This window comes from Equus quagga, chromosome 14 (assembly GCF_021613505.1).
Source record: "Equus quagga isolate Etosha38 chromosome 14, UCLA_HA_Equagga_1.0, whole genome shotgun sequence".
Taxonomy (NCBI): domain Eukaryota; kingdom Metazoa; phylum Chordata; class Mammalia; order Perissodactyla; family Equidae; genus Equus; species Equus quagga.
The window spans coordinates 15,731,385-15,749,095 of record NC_060280.1 but is presented as its reverse complement, the minus strand read 5'-3'; positions in this window follow the sequence as shown (position 1 = coordinate 15,749,095).

The following is a 17,711-nucleotide window of genomic DNA, read 5'->3' as shown; positions in this document are numbered from 1 at the left end:
TGCCCTCCCCAAGGTCACGATGGCCCCTACTTTAGGAGCTCTTAGGACTCTTCTCCACTCCTCTGACTTTTCCTTCTGTTTCCTTTGTTGTTCCCTTCCTTTTCTATTCAAACTTCAAATTTCAAAGTTCTGGCCCCAGTAGGGTTGCCAGATTTAGCAAATAAATAAATATTTTATCTGGCAACCCTACCCAGCTCTCTTCTTATCCACTTGCATTCTCCCGGGAAATCTTATCCACGGCTTCACTCTTCCCTCTGTAGACATGTCTTAAAATCCATATCTCCAACTCTGTCTCCTGAGACTCAGCTGAGAAGTTCAGTCGCCTCCTGGATGTCCCCAAAGCACCTCGAACTAGATATGCTCTCCGCCTCCCCAGCACCTGCTGCTCCTCCGTGTTCCCGTCTCGGCACACAATTGCCTTTAAAGGAAGGAGTGCAGAGCCCCTCTCTCGTCTTTCCACACTCTTCCTTGCTTTTCCCAGAGAGGAGAAACTGATATGAATGGGCAGATTTTCAAAAATCTAATCAGGAGCCATTTATCTGGGTGACATCAGTATGCTTTAGAACAGGGGCTGGCAAACTTTCTGTAAAGGGCCAGCTTGTAACTATTTTAGGCTTTGTGGGCTGTACCTTCTCTGTCAAAACTAAAAGCAGTCGTTGACAATAGGTAAATGAATGGTCATGGCTGTGTTCCAATAAAATTTTATGTATGGACACTGAAATTCAAACTTTAGATAATTTTCACTTGTCATAAAATATCATTCTTCTTTTAATTTTTTTCTAACCATAAAAATGTAAAAATCGTTCTTAATTTCTGGGTCATATGAGAACAAGCGGTGGGCCTATTCATCCCATGCTCCATAGTTTGCTAACCTGTACTGTAAAAGGTCACTATTTTGGAGGGACTTTCTCTGTTGTTTTTCTTTCTCTGTGTAGCAAGAGTAGTTTGCTGACCCAGGGCTTTCTCCAACTAAGCAGATCTGACCATCTGTATCTTGTCTGTCTCTTCCTTCTACAGGTCTGAAATGCTAAGGGCCAGCAGTCAGCCTCGCTCTCTTGTACTCTCTGTCTCTTTTTGGCTTCTTCCATCCATGTGAGCACCATGGCAAGAGTTGAAACTTGAGCTTGGGGTTTGAGGGAGACGGAAGCAGCAAATTGGGGGAAAATTCTTTACCTGCTTAAGCTTATTCTTTTATTTGCTCTGTGTGTGTGTGCATGTGTGTGTGTTCTCTCTTGGTTACTTCATGGTGAGTGTCTATGGTTTGGGAAGGGATTGTGGTAGACCCTGGCTTTCTGGCTAAATACTCAATAATAGCACCTCAAATCCCAGCACTATTTCTAATATCGCCATCCTTCTAGTGCCCAAGCTAGAAAATGCAAATCATCTTTGACTATTTCCTGATCTGTTACCTCCATACCCAGCCAGTTTCTATAGGCACTATTGCTATTTTGCGTCTTAATGTCCCCTCCTACCGTCCACTCTTGATGTTTTCGTAATATACATTCAAATGGGGATGAAATAATTTTTGAAATTGCAATGGGAGTATGGGCAAATTTCATGGTGATTATATGATACCAGAATTAACCAGAGATTTAAATTTGCATACAGCAATGGTATATAAAAGATAATTATGGAGGAAAACAAGATGGCGGCTATGAGCAGACGCATAATGGTGGCCATGAGCTTCAGAAGGAGAGGATGGCACCATGAAGTAACAGAGATACTTTATTGTTTGGAATTCTGCACATTCTAGGAATATATTAGAGACTGTCAAAGAATTAATGATACAAACACCTGCCAGGAACAAGTGGCAACTCTGTAGAGAGCAATGGAGAGGCTCCCAGGATCTGAAAAGAGCTTTTCTCCTCCCTATTCTTTTCTCAGACTTTGTATTTATGAATATACTTACCCCACTGCACCCCAATTAGAGCAGACTTGTTAGCCTTGATTAGAAGATTTAATATCCATGATATGTTTTCTATGTTAATTAACTTCCTCTCTATGACCTTGTATTTAAAGTACTCACAAAGAACAGGGAAGACACAACTCTATTTCTTATGACAAATATTCCCAGATCTGTTGGGAACAGAAGTACCACTCCAGACAAATTTCCCTTGAGAGGGTGGCCTCGAAAACTTGTGCAAGCAAGTGCTCACTCTGTCATCCTCATCTCCTGTCTGGCTGTCCTTGTCTTCAGTCTCTTCCCATCCCCTAATCCATCCTCAGCAGAGTCGTCTTTTTAAAGGACACATTTGAGCAAGCCAGTCTCCTCCTCAGAAACTCTCAGTGGTGGGTTTCCACTGCTGCCTACAAACAAAGTCAAACTCCTGAACAAGGTGTTTAGGTCTCTTCCCTTGAGCTAGCTTCCACGTGCTCCCCAGCCCCATCTCTGACTACGCCCTCTCTGGCCTCCCTGAAGGTTCAGGCACCTCTGGGGTTCAGGCACTGAACCTCCGTGGTGCAGACTGTTCAAATGACTTCTCCACAGCAAATAAAGCACATACTCTTGTATCTGTGCTATTACACAGCTCCCTTTATTTGAAATGTTCTTGTCCCTAGCTTCTGCGTGTTAAAATCCCACTCAGCCTTCAAGGTCAAATCCTGTCATCTCTGTGAAAATTTCCCAGACCCTCTCAGTCAGTCCCCCACAGCACATTGGCACTGAGTTTGTTAAACACTAGTGCATTCTGACCTCTGTTATGTTAGTCTGATCACACATTTGTTCATTTCATAAATAATTACAAATGACCTTCTGTGTATCAGGCATAGGAGATAAAACAGGGAGCAAGACTGACATCCAGACACTCTTCCTGACCATGTGGGGTGACAAGGACCTCTGCTCTAGACCCCTAACAGCAGACATTTTGGGGTGAACCGAGACGTGCCTGGGCAGCATGAGTTAGGGAAGAACAATGGTCAGTCTACTCTCTTGCCTTGGTTTTACTGAGTAGGGTGTGTAACTTGAGGGGAAATGAAATTGCTTGGGACAATAGAGGGAATTTTCAGTGCCTTGACAAAAAGAGAACAGAAGAAAGAGACCCTCAGGAAGTAGTTCTTTCTCTAAAGGGAAGAGGCTCTACAGGAAAAATTAAAATGTCCAAGAGAAAGTTGGCTTAAAGGCTGCTCTACCGCATGGAAATTAGATCATCCAAGGGAAGTATTCAACGCCATGCCTACAACGTACTAAGAACCAAGAAAATCTAGTTGTTGTTATTGTTATTGTTATTTTGTCCCTTCCTCTGAATCTCCATGAAATCTTCATTAACATCAACATTACTTGTCAATCCTTGAGAGCTGGAGTTTTAGGGTGAAGGGAAGATATTAGGAGGATGGGGAAAACTACTAAGTCTGGCCTCATAGTGGGCTTGGGGGGGAACCAAACACTGCCCGAAGAGAACCAGTCACACTGAAGTATACACCGTTTATTGGGTGCTAACCTGGTGCTAGGAACTGGGCTAAGAGCTTGATGTACCCTATTTCATTTAATCCTCAAAACGCCCTATGACGTAGTTGCTATTATCATCCCCCATTCTATAGATGAGGAAACTGAGGCACCAAGAACACAAATTGTTTGCTCAAAGTTACACAGTTAATAAGTGGGTGGAGCCAGTATTCAAATCCCAAATCTCCAAAGCTCCCCGACTTGACCACTTTGCCCTGAGGTCCCTCCACCAGCCCTGAGCTCCCCGAGGGCAGGAAAAGACAGTGTTGAAGGAGGCGTGGCCCAGAACATCATCCTCATTATGTAAACAAGAGAGATGAGACTCTGGACAGTGAAGTGACATAATCTGTACGTTTTACGAATCAGGACTACAGATCCGGCTTCTGACTCCCACTCAAGTGCTCTTTCCGTGATTGGAGGTTGACTTTTATTTGAGAACAATTCCCACATCAAGCATGTGTGCTGTTCCCGCTCCTGGGCCGATAGGATCACCAAGCCCCAGCTGGGATTAGAGTCTTCTTCGATTTATGGCTTATTCTTTTCTGGTCTGGGTTATTCAAAGGTCAGTTGGACTAATGGATGAGGGCTGCTTTGCAGCCTATGTTCAATTTAAAATGCATGATGCCTGTCAGACTTATTACTTTTAAAAGGGAGCTCTCATCGGAACGGGGGTGCTATTTTAGAGATGATTCTGTGATTGGTTTTAGAGAGTCGATCAGATATGATTCAAAAAGATAGTGCTGAAATTCATGACATGTGAAAAAAAAGGGACCTAAATTCTCAAATGAACTCCTGATAAGAACAAAGAGATTCGCTGAAATATTTCACCAAAGTCTTTTGAGGCCATTAAGAAAGTGCCCAGCCAGGACTGAAAAGTGCATTAATGGTTATTTCTTTAGGGCAATTGAATTATTGCATCTATCTCCACCTAACTTGATTCACATTGAAGCAGTTTATTTTTAAAATTAGATACAAGTGTTCTGGTTTAAAAGGTGGCTGGCTAGTAACCCTTGACACAACCTCTTCCACCCTCCCAATAAAAGTCTGTGAAGACAGAGAAAATGTCAAAAATGCATTTAAAAAACTTCAGACTAGGACTGATGAACTGCTGCTGGAATCTGTGATTAATTAACACTAACTTCAATGCCAATGGAATTGGCCAGAGAGTGCAGATTCCATCCTACCCTCGCTCTGGTATTAGAAACAGAGTCAGTCTGCTAGACTGAAAGCAATGATACTAACAACAGTAGTTAACATTGTTAAAAGATAAATTGAGGTATAGTAAAATTTTTTTAAAGTTTCTTTGAGCAAAAGTCAGTTGGAATGGGGAAGTGCCAAACTAGAAGCAGAATGACCCACTGACAGGAGCTAGGGGCAAGTTTTTTATAGAGAAGATGCAGAAGCAAAACAAGACCATCATTTGATTGGCTATGGCTTCTGCAGCTTCACTATTTAGGAAAGGCTTGTTGGCTGTTTGTGATTGGTTGTTCTTCTTACCCTTGAAGACTTTACAGGATTGATTCTGGCTGAGGTTTCGGTTTTCTTACACAGGCTACCAAGGTGTTAGAGCCACCTCAGTCTGAGGGCCTCCTTGTTACATCACTTCAACAACACATATTCAGTGCTGACCATATGTGAGGCACTGGTTCTGCATGAAATAAAATCATTTAACCTCCTCAACAGCTCTAAGAAGTAGGAACTATTATTTTTCCCATTTTACAAATGAGGAAACTGAGGTGCAGAGAGGCTAAGTATCTTGTTCAAGATCAGAAAGCTAGTAAGTAATAGAGCCAAGATTAAAATCCATGCACTTTATCTAGTTCCTCTTTCATTGTGTGCCCAGTTCAGAAATACAAGGTCTTCCTAACAGAAATCCAGGCAGCCATAACTCTACAATGTCCAGTGATAACAAAGTGCATTGTCATGAAATGTAAGTGCCAAAGGGCAAAGCAGCAAACCAGATAAAGAAAAAAATGATTACAAACATAAGAAGAAACTAATAGTTGTACAATTATTTGGGTGACTTATGCAGACAAGTTAGGGCAAAACTTAAATAATATTAAACAAAATTTTTACCTTTTATTAAAATGTTTGAAAAATATTTACAAAAACAGATCTTACACTAAACCACAAAGAAAAGTTGGACAAATCTCAAAAAGTAGAGAGTATAATGACTACGTTCTCTGTCTAAAATGCAGTACATCTGGAAATCAAGAAAAAAGTTTAAGGATAAGGCCCTCAACCTCATGGAAGTCAAAACACTCTCCTAAAAAGCTATCATTGAGAGAGGAAGTCAACGGTGCAATGGAGATAATTTAGAGAATTGCAGCAAGAAAACAGTACATCAAAACTCACAAGATGTCAAAGCTATCCTCACCAGCAAATTCATAGCATAAAGTGATCTCATTATCTAACAACAAAATATAATAAACTTCCTTCTTTGACTCAATAAAATAAAAAAATAAACAAGATAAATAAAAAAGAGGCAGAAACAAACACCATGAAATTGATATATGTGGTGGAGACTGTAGGATGATTTTCTTAATGTTTCCAAACCCAACCTCATTATCTCTTTTCTTCCACAGAAGCTGGAAAGTGAAATGATTAACTTCCCAGAACCCCTTGTAGTAAGAAGCAGCCACGTGAAATAAATCTTATCACTGAGATATCAATGGAGGATGATTGAGGGGGCTTGACACATGACTGTATATAAAATATATATTTATTATAAACATATAAATCATATGGTAAATAGATACATTATATAATTAAATAATTATGTTAATGATATGCTAATTATAATAATAAATTATACAGTCATGGGTTGCTTAACGACAGGGATGTTTTGAGAAATGCGTCATTAGGTGATTTTGTCATTGTGCAAACATCGTAGAGTGTACTTACACAAACCTAGATGATATAGCCTGCTGCACATCTAGGCTATATGGTACTACCTTATGAGCCCAATGTCATATATGCAGTCCATCACTGATTGAAACCTTGTTATGCAGCGTATGACTGTATAATTATATATTTCAGATACTTACATGGTAATTATATACAATATGTCGATGAAAATAATCCATAACCAATCTATAAATGAAAATTTGGGTGAGTTAATTCTGAGCTTAAATCTTAGGATTATAACCCGCGAGAGTCTTTCCACAAAGCAACAGAGCACTCCAAAGAAGTGGGGGTACACAGGGCGGTTATATACCCTCAAAGAGGGTGTTTCACATATGATTGAAATGTCCCTCCCACAATAGTCACAAGATTGCCCTGTTGGCACAGCACTTGATGGACACAGCAGGTAGTGGGGCTGCTATCTTGGTGGGCGTAGCAGGAGGCAAGTCTATTGTCTGGAGCTGGGCGGTCACAGGTGAGCGCAGCAATCAGTTTCTAGCCTAAGGAAAGATACTTAATCCTTCAGGAGACACCAATGTTGGGAGGGGGAGGGAAGTTGCACCTTTATCTCAAGGGCCTTTGTTCTTGCCATAGGGAATCTCTAAAGCAGATATACAATGCATGCTCAACGGCCTCGGTCAGGCCCTTTTGGAAAGACAAGCTCAGGCCGAATTAGGTTTACACCAAATGGCTTCCTCATATATTCCAATATATCCTATTACTTGCCATTTTTATCTATCAAATATATAAGTAATTGTGTAAATATGTACCTATGAAATTCCCATACTATATAATTGTGCACCCTCCCCCCAAAATATATTGTATTAAAATTCCAAAAGTAGAATTATGTGCAAATAGGTTTAGCTAAAGATCATTTAATGAAGAGATTATTTATAGAGGTGTGGGCAACGGTTTAGGAAATTCATGGATATTGAGGTATTCAAAACTAGCACCAATGGGAAGCCATTACCATCCTAGGCCTGAAAGAGATAAAGGGAGTGTGGTAGTTTTAAAGATTTTTTGCTACTTCTCTCTTGAGGAAGTAGAGCTTAATTCTCCTCCACTTGAGTGTGGGCTGGACTTAGTAACTCCCTTCTAACAAACAGAACACGGAGGAAATGATGATGTGTGACTTCTGAGACTAACAGGCATGTGGCTTCTTCCTTATTTTCTCTCTCGGCTGGCTTGTTCTGGAGGAAGCCAGCTGACCTTTCATAGGAAACTCAACCGATCCTTTGAAGAGGCCCACAAGTTAAGGACATGAGGCCTCCTGCCAACAACCAGATGCTAGAGCTTGGACCAGATCCTCCAGTCCCAGTCAAGCCTTAGGATGACTGCAGCCCAGCAGCATCTTAACTGCAACCCCATGAGAGACCCTGAGCCCAAGCCACACAGCTAGGCCACTCCTAGATTCCTCAGAAACTGTGTGAGATAGTAAGTGTTTGTTGTTATATTTGGGGGTAATTTGTTATACTGCACTAGATAACTAACCAGATGGAGAAAATAATATCCCTAGACATGGTGAAAATTTGCGTTGTGGAGAACGGGCTTCTGGAAGAACTGTAGACATAGAGGCTGTGGCCCTTGTCAGAACCACTGGGCCCCGCTGGGAGGAAGAGGAAGAAGATAGCCTTTGCTCTCTCTCCTCCTGCCCTTCAACCTTCTGCCAGTGCATACACTGACCAGGCCCAGCAGAAGCCATAGGGCAAGTCAGCCCCAGTCTGTAAAGATTAGCCCCAGGGCACGGAACAGGTCAAAGGACAAATTTTACGGAGCCAACAAAGAATAATCAGAACATATTTAGACCAATCTCAATTATGAATAGTGTTTCGATCAGGATTTGGTTGAAAAAGGAGAACCACTGGGAGATATATGACACAAAGGATGTATTACACAGATTGGACCTTATGTAACTGTGGGAGCTAGTTAAACAATTTCTCTATGGCTGTTGCTTCTGTGCGTGGGGCCTCAGACTGAAGTCAGCAAAGCAGGCAATGAGGAAAGAGGGACATGAAGTGGGGACAGCAGACAGACTGAAACCTACATTGGTCTCCTACTGTCCCCAAGTCTCCAGTTTTGATGATGGGAGAATCTGCAGGAGAAATTGGTACCCTTCTCTGGGGCTGAAATGTATCCAGCTCAGGAGTCAGTGAAGCTGAAGGTGTTGACTCACCAGGAACTGGAGTTGCTGTGGGTCTGGCTGCTGTCCCACCTCGGCTGCTGTCAGACGAGCCAGCAGAGCAGCGACAACACTTTGAGTGGCGTGGCGTCAATGTCTCGTGCCCTGCAGTGGCCGGTGAGTGCAATAAGAATATGGCTCCTGCTTCATTTCCGCCTTCCCAATCTCACGCAATGGTCCTTGGGGCCCAGCTAACCCAGAACTATGCAGGGCAGGGAATTCTGGAAACAGTCCCAGCTAAACTGAGTTGATACAATACAAATCCACCACAGGGCTGCAAAAGGACAAAATATACTAAGAGCAAAATGAAGTATGTATTAAGAGGATTATCTACCACAACCAAATCAGGTTTACTCCAGGGAAGCAAGGATAGTTTCACATTAGAAACATCTATTAATGTAATGACATCAGCTCAACAATCTCAGTAAGAAAAACCAGATGATAATCTCAATAGAGGACAAAAAGATGTTCAGATAAAATTGAATATTCATGCCTGATTAAAATAAAAAAATCCTCCTAGAAATCTAGAAGTAGGAAGATACTCCCTTTAACACACAACGTTGCTTGTTGACATCCTAGATCATCCTTAATGTTGAAACACAGAAACATTCCCGTTAAAGCCAGGAAGAGGCAGAGGTGCTGGATGTCTGTATTACTATGTAGCACTGTTCCGGAAATTCTATCTGATGCAATAAGACATCAGGCAGAAATGAAAGGTAAAATTATTGGAAAGGAAGACCAAAATTACTGTTATTTGTGGACAATATGATTATATATCTTTAAAAAACTGCAAAGAATCAGCTGAAAGCTCTTAACATGAATTCATAATAAGTAAATTGGTGGCATAAAAGAAAAATGTACAAAATCCAGTAGCTTTCCTCATTGCCAGCAATGCCACTCAGAAAACATGATGGGGAACAGAATTCAATCACAAGGCAAACTGGGAAACATTAAATACCCCACAGCGTCGGCATTTTTGAAGAATACAGATCATTTATTTTATTGAATGTCTCTTCATTTGGGTTTGGGTGCTGTTTCCCCATGATTAGGCTCTGGTTATGCATTTTTGGCCGGAATATCTCAGAAGTAATGTTGTAGCCTTCTGTGTGCATCCTATTATGAGGAATATGACATCAACTCATCCCATTATCAATGACACTAACTTGGATCCCTGTTAACGTGGTGTCTACAAGATTTCTCTTCTGCAAAGTAATTATTTTTCCCTTTGTAGTTATTAGGCACCTTTTAGGAATTTATTTTGAGACCCTGTAAATATCCTGTTTCTCATCAAACTTTTACTCATTGTCAATTATTGTTTTTGGCAGTGCTGGCAAGGATGGGCGCGATGTCCGTTCACACACAGCGCTAGTCCGAGTATAAATAGGTCACAGTCTCTGAAGGGCAACTGAGCAACCCTTCTGAGAAACGTTAAAAACTGACATAGTCTTTGATCTAATAATCCAACTTCTGGGAATCTGTTCTAGGAAGGGTAAAAATGAGAAGTGTGGCCAGAGAGGTACTGTTTTCATTTCATAAATTTTCATAACAGTGAAAATTTGGTGACAAAGTAAAAGTCCAACAATAGATGGGTGGATAAATAAATTATGATAGTGCTGTATGAAGAAATAATAGTATTCTTAAATACTAACAGAAAGAATAGTCACCAAATAAAGTTGCTTGAAGATATGTATTTTAAACTGCATATATAGTATGTACTTATAGGATATTAGTATTTTAGAGAATTTTAGAGAAAAACACACTAAAATTTTAATAGTATTTCTTTCCAGGAGTAGTTTTGCAGATAATTTTTGTTGTTTCTTTCATTAATTAATTAAATTAATTTATTTCTTTAGTGAGGAAGATTGGCCCTGAGCTAACATCTGTTGCCACTCTGACTCTATTTTTCTTTTCTCCCCAAAGCCCCAGTACATAGCTGTATATCTTAGTTGCAGGTCATTCTAGTTCCTCTACGCGGGATGCTGCCTCAGCATGGCTAGGTGAGCGGTGTGTAGGTCTGCACCCAGGATCTGAACTGGTGAACCCTGGGCCGCTGAAGCAGAGTGCACAAACTTAGCCATTCAGCCATGGGGCCATCCCTCTACTGTTTCTTTTATATTTTGTTGTATTTTCCCAGTGTTCTACAATAATATACTTACACATTTTTTTATAATTGAAAAAATGTTAGTAAAAACCACCATGTAAAAATTAATTTTCCTGCAAATTTTCCTTGTGTAAATTTGTGATCGATGTGTTACCTCCTCTGAAGTCAGCAACAGAGAGTTGATGGAACAGCTGGCAAAACAGGTGAAATCACTCTCTGTGTTTGGTCGTCGTTAAAATATGACATGTAATATTGTACGATCACATGCATTTAGTCAGACCACTTTATTTATTAACGTCACAGATTTCAATCAGCAATGTATCCAATAATTAGGCAATATTTTATAGTGTACAATGTGCTTTCATATACATTATCTCATTTATTAAGTGCTGACCTGTTTTAGGTCATTTCAATCTGACCATGGAGAACAATCTTAAAAATTTCATTGAAAACTGAAGTCGCTTAGCTTCTTTAGGCCTCTCTTTCCTTATTACAAGCATATCGTGGTAGAAAGGGTCTAGATCTGAGACTCCAAACACCGGGTTTGAGTCATCTTTCTGCTCCTGACCAGCAGTGTGACCCTCGTCCATTCATTTCATCTTTCTCTGCTCCTTTTTCCTGGTCTTCAGAGCAAGGATTCCTGAGGTTTCGTTCTACCATGTCAGATTCTTATATGCCGTGGGGGTTCCTTCCCTGCCCAATATGCTCAGTTCCTGTGGGTCGCTGCAGTTGTCAGCAAACATCAGTGTCCTTGCAGGATGTCTGCAAGCATTACCCCACGAATGTACCTTAGCAAGTTCACATCAGAAGAGAACTGTGTTTTATTTTGCCCTGACAATCGTGAGCACTGGGCAAAACTGTGTTTTCATTTCATTTCTTCAGAAACTTTGGAGTCTCCCTAGCGTGGTCCAGGTCTTTGGTGTCGACTCCCTTCCCACTCTAATCCCCTTGAGAGACTGTTGGCCACACTGCAGCAAAAGGAACTTTATAGATAAATGCACAGCTATTAGGCATTATACAAGAGGGCAAGCCACAGGACCCCAAGGTCCATAAACAATGCCTCAAATAAACACTTCCCAGTGAGTTGGGGGAAATATGCGGGAAGGGGAGTCATGCCCCCAATTCTGCTCAAGGAGACCATGCCTTGAGCAACTATTTACAAGAATGTGCTTTTTGATTGACCCTCACACTAAACTGCTCCTCCCCGTAAGAGCAATAGCACTTTTAATAAGATGAGCTCCTTATAAAACAGTTTGATTAATCCCTGAGTTGCTTCATCTGAGGTCTGCTTTGGATAAGGCTTGCTACCTTGCCAAGTTTTTAAGGAGTTGAGAAGAGAATAATATTTATTGAGGGCCAACCACAGTATGGTTAAAGCCGATTATATCAATCAACCCACAGCTATCTTGTGAGCCATCTTATCTTCTTTTCACCAAATGAGAAAAATGTCTGAAAGAGATTAAACAGGCTACCCTATGTCACACAACTAGACAGATCTGTCTGACGGCATCTATGATCTTTCTACTGTACTGTGGCTCTCCAGATCTGGGGAATCCTGGGTAAGTTTCAGTCCACCTTCATTCTATTGCTATAAGGTCATTTATTCATTCAACAGACATTTAGCAAATGTCTCCTATGTGTCAATGTCTTAGTCCATTCTGGATGCTATAACAAAATACTGTTTCTCACAGGTCTAGAGGCTAGAAGTCTGAGATCAGGGTGCCAGCACAATCAGGTTCTGGTGAGAGCCCTCTTCCGGGTTGCAGACTACCAACGTCTCCTTGTGTCTTCATATAGCAGAGAAGAGAGCAGAGGAAGCAAGCTCTCTTTTGACTCTTACAAGGGCACTGATCTCATTCATGAGTGCTCCACGCTTATGACTGCGTCTAATCCTAATTACCTCCCAAAGGCCCACCATCTAATAATATTATGGGGTAGGGTTTCCACATATGAATTTGGGGGGGCGACACAAAAATATGGTCCATAACAGTCAGGAACTGTACTAGGCTCTGAGAATTCATCTGTGAAGCAAAAAAAAGTTACTCCATCTGTTGGAGCTTAGCTTCCAGTCGGGGAGACAGATAATACACAAAATAAATATGCAAACAACTAGTGTGTGCATGGATTTAGGAGAATGGGGGTATAAGTTGACAGAGGAAATCAGTTTTGGACGTGGGTAATTTTGAGATGTCTGTTAAATGTCCAAATGAGGGACGAAGTGGAGGACAGATGGAAATATGGGTCTGGAGTTCACAGGAAAGGTGAGTGAAAACACTTCACTGTAAGAAGGAGTCAGAGGAGAAACCATAGGGTTTTCTCTATTTGCAGTTTAATAGCCCCCAGTCTTGACCCTGTCGGCAAAGGCCGAGTGAGTGCAAAGACCTGGAGGTAAGAGAAACAATGTGTCTTTGAGGAACTAAGAGATGCTCAGTAAGGCTGGAGTGTGGCATGTGAGGGGGAAAGAGACTGGAGAATCAACCAGGGAAAGGACTGAGAGGATCAGAAGGAGCTTGGACTTTGCTCGGAGGGGAATGGGGGGGCCATGAGAGGGTTTAAAGGAGAGAAGGTGTGTGCTTTAAGAGAGACAGAACTCTGGCTGCAGTGAAGCCTGAATTGAAGGGCAGCACTGGAGGTGCGAGGCCCACTCAGTCTGCTGCAGGAGCCCAGGTGAGAGAGACTGGCGGCCTTAACCAACGCAGTGCTGAAGGATGAAGAAAAGTGAGTGGGGTCCAGTAAGGTTTGGAAATAGAATCAACAGGACTTGGTGATTGGTTGGAAATGAAGGGTGGGCATGGGTGAAAAGGGAGTTCAGGATTTCTGGCTTAGACACCTGGATGGATGGCAGGGCCACTTACCAAGATGGAGATTCAGGAAGAACCCAATTTTGAAAGGCCAAAGGTGAGTTTCATTTTGTATATATTATGTTCAAGGGGGCTGTGGAAAATTCAGGTAAACGGTTGAGTGCGTGGAGCTGAAACTCGTGGGCAAAATCTGAAGTGCACTGGGGTATGCACACTCTCTCCGAAGTGGATGGGGGTCACCCAAGACAGGTGTAGAGCATGCACAGTGAAGAAGACAGAGCTCCAAGGAACGCTGCATTGTCCCCAGGCACTATCTCACTGATCCTTTTAACAACTCTGTGAGTTGAGTTTTATCTTTTCTATTTTCTTCAGAGTCAATTGAGTAGACAACCAGAGGCATTTCCTAGCTCCCAGCCTTGGGAGCCCCCACCCACCCCCCCACTTGTGTAATATCTTGGACAGTGTGTCAAATCTGCTGACATGTGGGTCACACATTTATTACACGAGGTGCACTTGGTGCGTGGAAGCCTGTGGAGAAAGTTTGAGTACTGTCATGAGCCTGTTTTTAATGCTAGAATTATGTAATATCTCTTATCCAGGTTAAAATGAGAAACTCCCCCATTTTTGTAATTTTTGACGTAAGGATATTTGGGCTGACACTGCACTTTAGACCGAGAGCCAGAAAAGTTATCAGCATGGTGGAAGTCAAGCTGTAGAACCCCAGAGATCAGACACGACATAAAAATGGTCTTTTGATCCATTAAGGTGAAGAAAATAATTAAATTTCTGCATGTTCCTTCCAGTAAAATAATTAGTCAGGAGAAAAAGTGGTCAGACAAAGAATCATTCCACAAGGAGAAATATCATAAAATGCAAAGTATTTTCTTATTACTTTTTTACTACCTTTTTCGTAGGCGTTCACGGGAGGAAAAGGAAAAAATTTCTACAGAGGCTTAAGAGAACCTTTCCATGAGGGCTGATCCCAAATACCTAAGACAGAATAGAGGCTTTTGAAAGGAACTTTTAAAAATAACGGGTAAGTGTTTTTTACTCTTGAAAAATTGTTATACTGTGTGATTTTAAAACATTTTAAATCCCTCAATAGAAATCCACAGAAATGCAATAATTCTATTGTAGGATACGCTGAAAATAATATTTAACCCAGTGACTGCGCATCAAAGTGAGAAGATTATATGCTAGAATGGCACATGGCGTGCATTCCACGGTCTGCATAGCTGATTGCCATGCAGTGCCTTGGGAGCAAGCTCCATGCTTTCAATGCCATTGTGTAAGTATTCCTGTTCAGCTTAGCCATGAGATATGGCTCCTACATTTATATAAAGGAGCAAAGAAAGTCATGTTCCAAGTTTGTTTCCACAGCAACAATATTCCATATTTTCTTCTTCTGTGTCTAAACATGAATAAGCTTCTACTAGAGAGGGTGGAATAAAATCCTTGCAAACACCAATTAAGACCGACTGTGAGTGTGAAAGCTCCAGTGATCATATTCATTCAACAAGCATTGATTACAAGTCTATACCCCAGGCTAGGAAGCATGTTAGTCCCTGAAGATGCAGAGATGAAGACCTAAGGCCTGCCCTCTAGATTGTCATATACTGGTGAGAGAGACAGCCAGGCAAAAGGATGACTTTAATGCACATATAATATTGTCTGAGCTAAATAGAGGTACGTTTGGAGTATAGGAGGAAGCAACTAACAGCTTGAAGAATTCATGGATATTTGACCTAGATCTTGAATAACTGATGATCTTTTGCCGAGAGAGAGAGAGAGAGAGAGAGAGAGAGAGAGGGAGAGAGGGAGAGGGGTGGTGGTGGGGGGGTTGGGGGGACAATTAAGGCAAAGAGAACTGTATGTTCAAAAACATACAGATACCAATAGAGGCACGAGAGCAACGTCCTTGAGGAAAGCACATTGGGATGGTTGGGAGACATGCAGGTGGAGAGAGTTGGGGGCCTAATATGGGGCTAGAACTTCAGGCTGGGGCTCTTGTGAAGGACCATGTGTGCCTAACTAAAGTGTGAGGATTTGATCTTGTAGATGATGAGGATCCATCAAATCTACTCAAGCAGAGGCGTGATCAGATCTATGCTGCTGGAATATTCACAGGAGCTGCAGAGGAAACGACGGGAATAAACGGAAGAGTTGGGGGTAACGGAGGTAGACAGACCCAGCTAAGATCTCACCGTTTATCTGAAGATTTGAGAACTTACTAAGATGTAAAAGCATATGTATAAGCTCTGGCTCCTAATAGATGACTCAGCAGAAGTTTGTTGAATTCCTTTCACCTTCTCCCCCTTCTCCTCCCAATTGTGTTTAACCTCAGAGTGGCAGCTGAGTGGGAGCGAATCCTTTGCTGGAATTTTGCGGATGAGGAATTTAGGCATGAAAAGAAAAATAGCTAGCTCAAGTTCCCGCCACTAGTAAGTGGCAGGGATGGAATTTGAACCCAGACATTCGGACTCCAGAGGTTGGGTGTGTGATCAGCACACTAAGCCCCCTCTCACTGCCTGGGAGCTTTGTTGTAAGGATTAAATGAGAGGACGCGTGTCTCTTGCTGAGATGATAACATAGTTAACCCTTTGATGATGCCTTACTCCTCTCCCAATATCTGTCCTCCTGGTCTGTGGCCTTAACCTGGTCACTTCCCATTTTTCAGAGTCTCACCTTGGCCCTTGCAGCTCTGTATTTATCCTCATCCCAAGGCTACAACTCTTTCCTACAGTCTTCAGATTTTCTAATCCCAGGCCCCACACATACACTCCTGTGCCTTCTCAGAAAATACGCCTCCCATGGCCTTTGTGAAATAATGGAACCTCTTCATACCTGGTGCTTTTGCTTCATTAAGTACCAAAAGTGGGATGCCGAGGAGCTCCTTTTGACCAGAGATCTTGTGTGTTACAGAGACATTGATCAATGTTGCTGAGATGCTGCTCTACCTAAAATATTTGCACCCAAAGTTCTGAGCTGCTTGACCCAGGAGAGTCCAGTCCATTGGCTGGCCAGAGAACAATTCAATTTTCTTTCTCTCACTCACTTCAACTTAAACTCAGACTCAGGGACTGGGATGCTGGAACTTGGAAATCAGGTGGAGGGGGAGCCTGGGCTCTGCTCACGGACCCATGAGAGCTGGACCAGAGAGGGAAGAGCTGAGGGACTGTGCAGCCCTTAACCTTGAGTCCTGACTTTCATTTATATGGGCCCTTTGGCTATACTTTCTGCCCTTGGGGTCTATGAGATATGCCCTGTCTGCTTCCATAAGCTCTCCTTTCGGGTTTGTGTCATTTTCAAAATGGATTTCTGTTTCTTAAAATCAAATATTCCCCGAGTCTGCTCTAGAACCATGGATGGTGCTCTCGTGTATGAGTTTTATGTGCTCTCAATAAACCCCATCAGAGCCGGATTTTTAAAAAGTGTCAGGGGAAGTGATCAAACCCATGCTGAGACGGCATTGACAGTAGATTTCTTTGCTCATAGCTTATAATGATGTAAAACAGGCTGTTTCCGCTGCCTCCTATTTTTTTTAACCTTCCAGATAGTTCATGCCACAGGTCTCTACAAAGCATTTCTCTACTTCTAACTGGCTTAAAATATTTGGTCAGCCATGGTCTAACCATGTTGCTAAGTATGAGAACTAGTTGTAACAGCTAATTTTATAAGCCCTAAGAATAATGGTGCTGGAGAATATTCATGCAGAGTAAGGGCTACCAATCAATTTTAGGATTCAGGTACTGCATCTGTTTGTAATTGCGCTAAGTCTGCGTGTGCACACACACACGCATGCACAGCCGGATTCCACAACACAAAAGACAGCACTTGACTTTTGAAAATATGTCTTTTTTGATTTTGACAGTGAGCTACGCCAGGTGGTCAATTTGAATGACCATTAATCAGAGTAATGGTCTGTCAAAGGAGGCAGGAATCATTAGGAAGGTATTGTCTCTGGAGGGTTTTGCAATTTTCCAAAATTATTTTTATCTAAAGAGACTTATGAGGCTCCACAGTGACATATGTGTCCTATTTACTCCATCAGAACCAGAGTGGCCTAGCACAGATGCACCAATGAGAGAAGTGCTAGATCAGGCTGGAGACTTCTGAGGGGTCAGGGCAGACTGCAACAAGGGGTCAGCACAAGGACATCATCTTATCCAAAGGATGTGTGTGTGAGGTAGGGGTACCCCAGGGGAGCGAAGGCCCTGCATGTTGCCAAGTCTCTGGAGACTGGCATCACCAGGGGGTGATGGGCAGGCTAGCCACGTGCTGTAA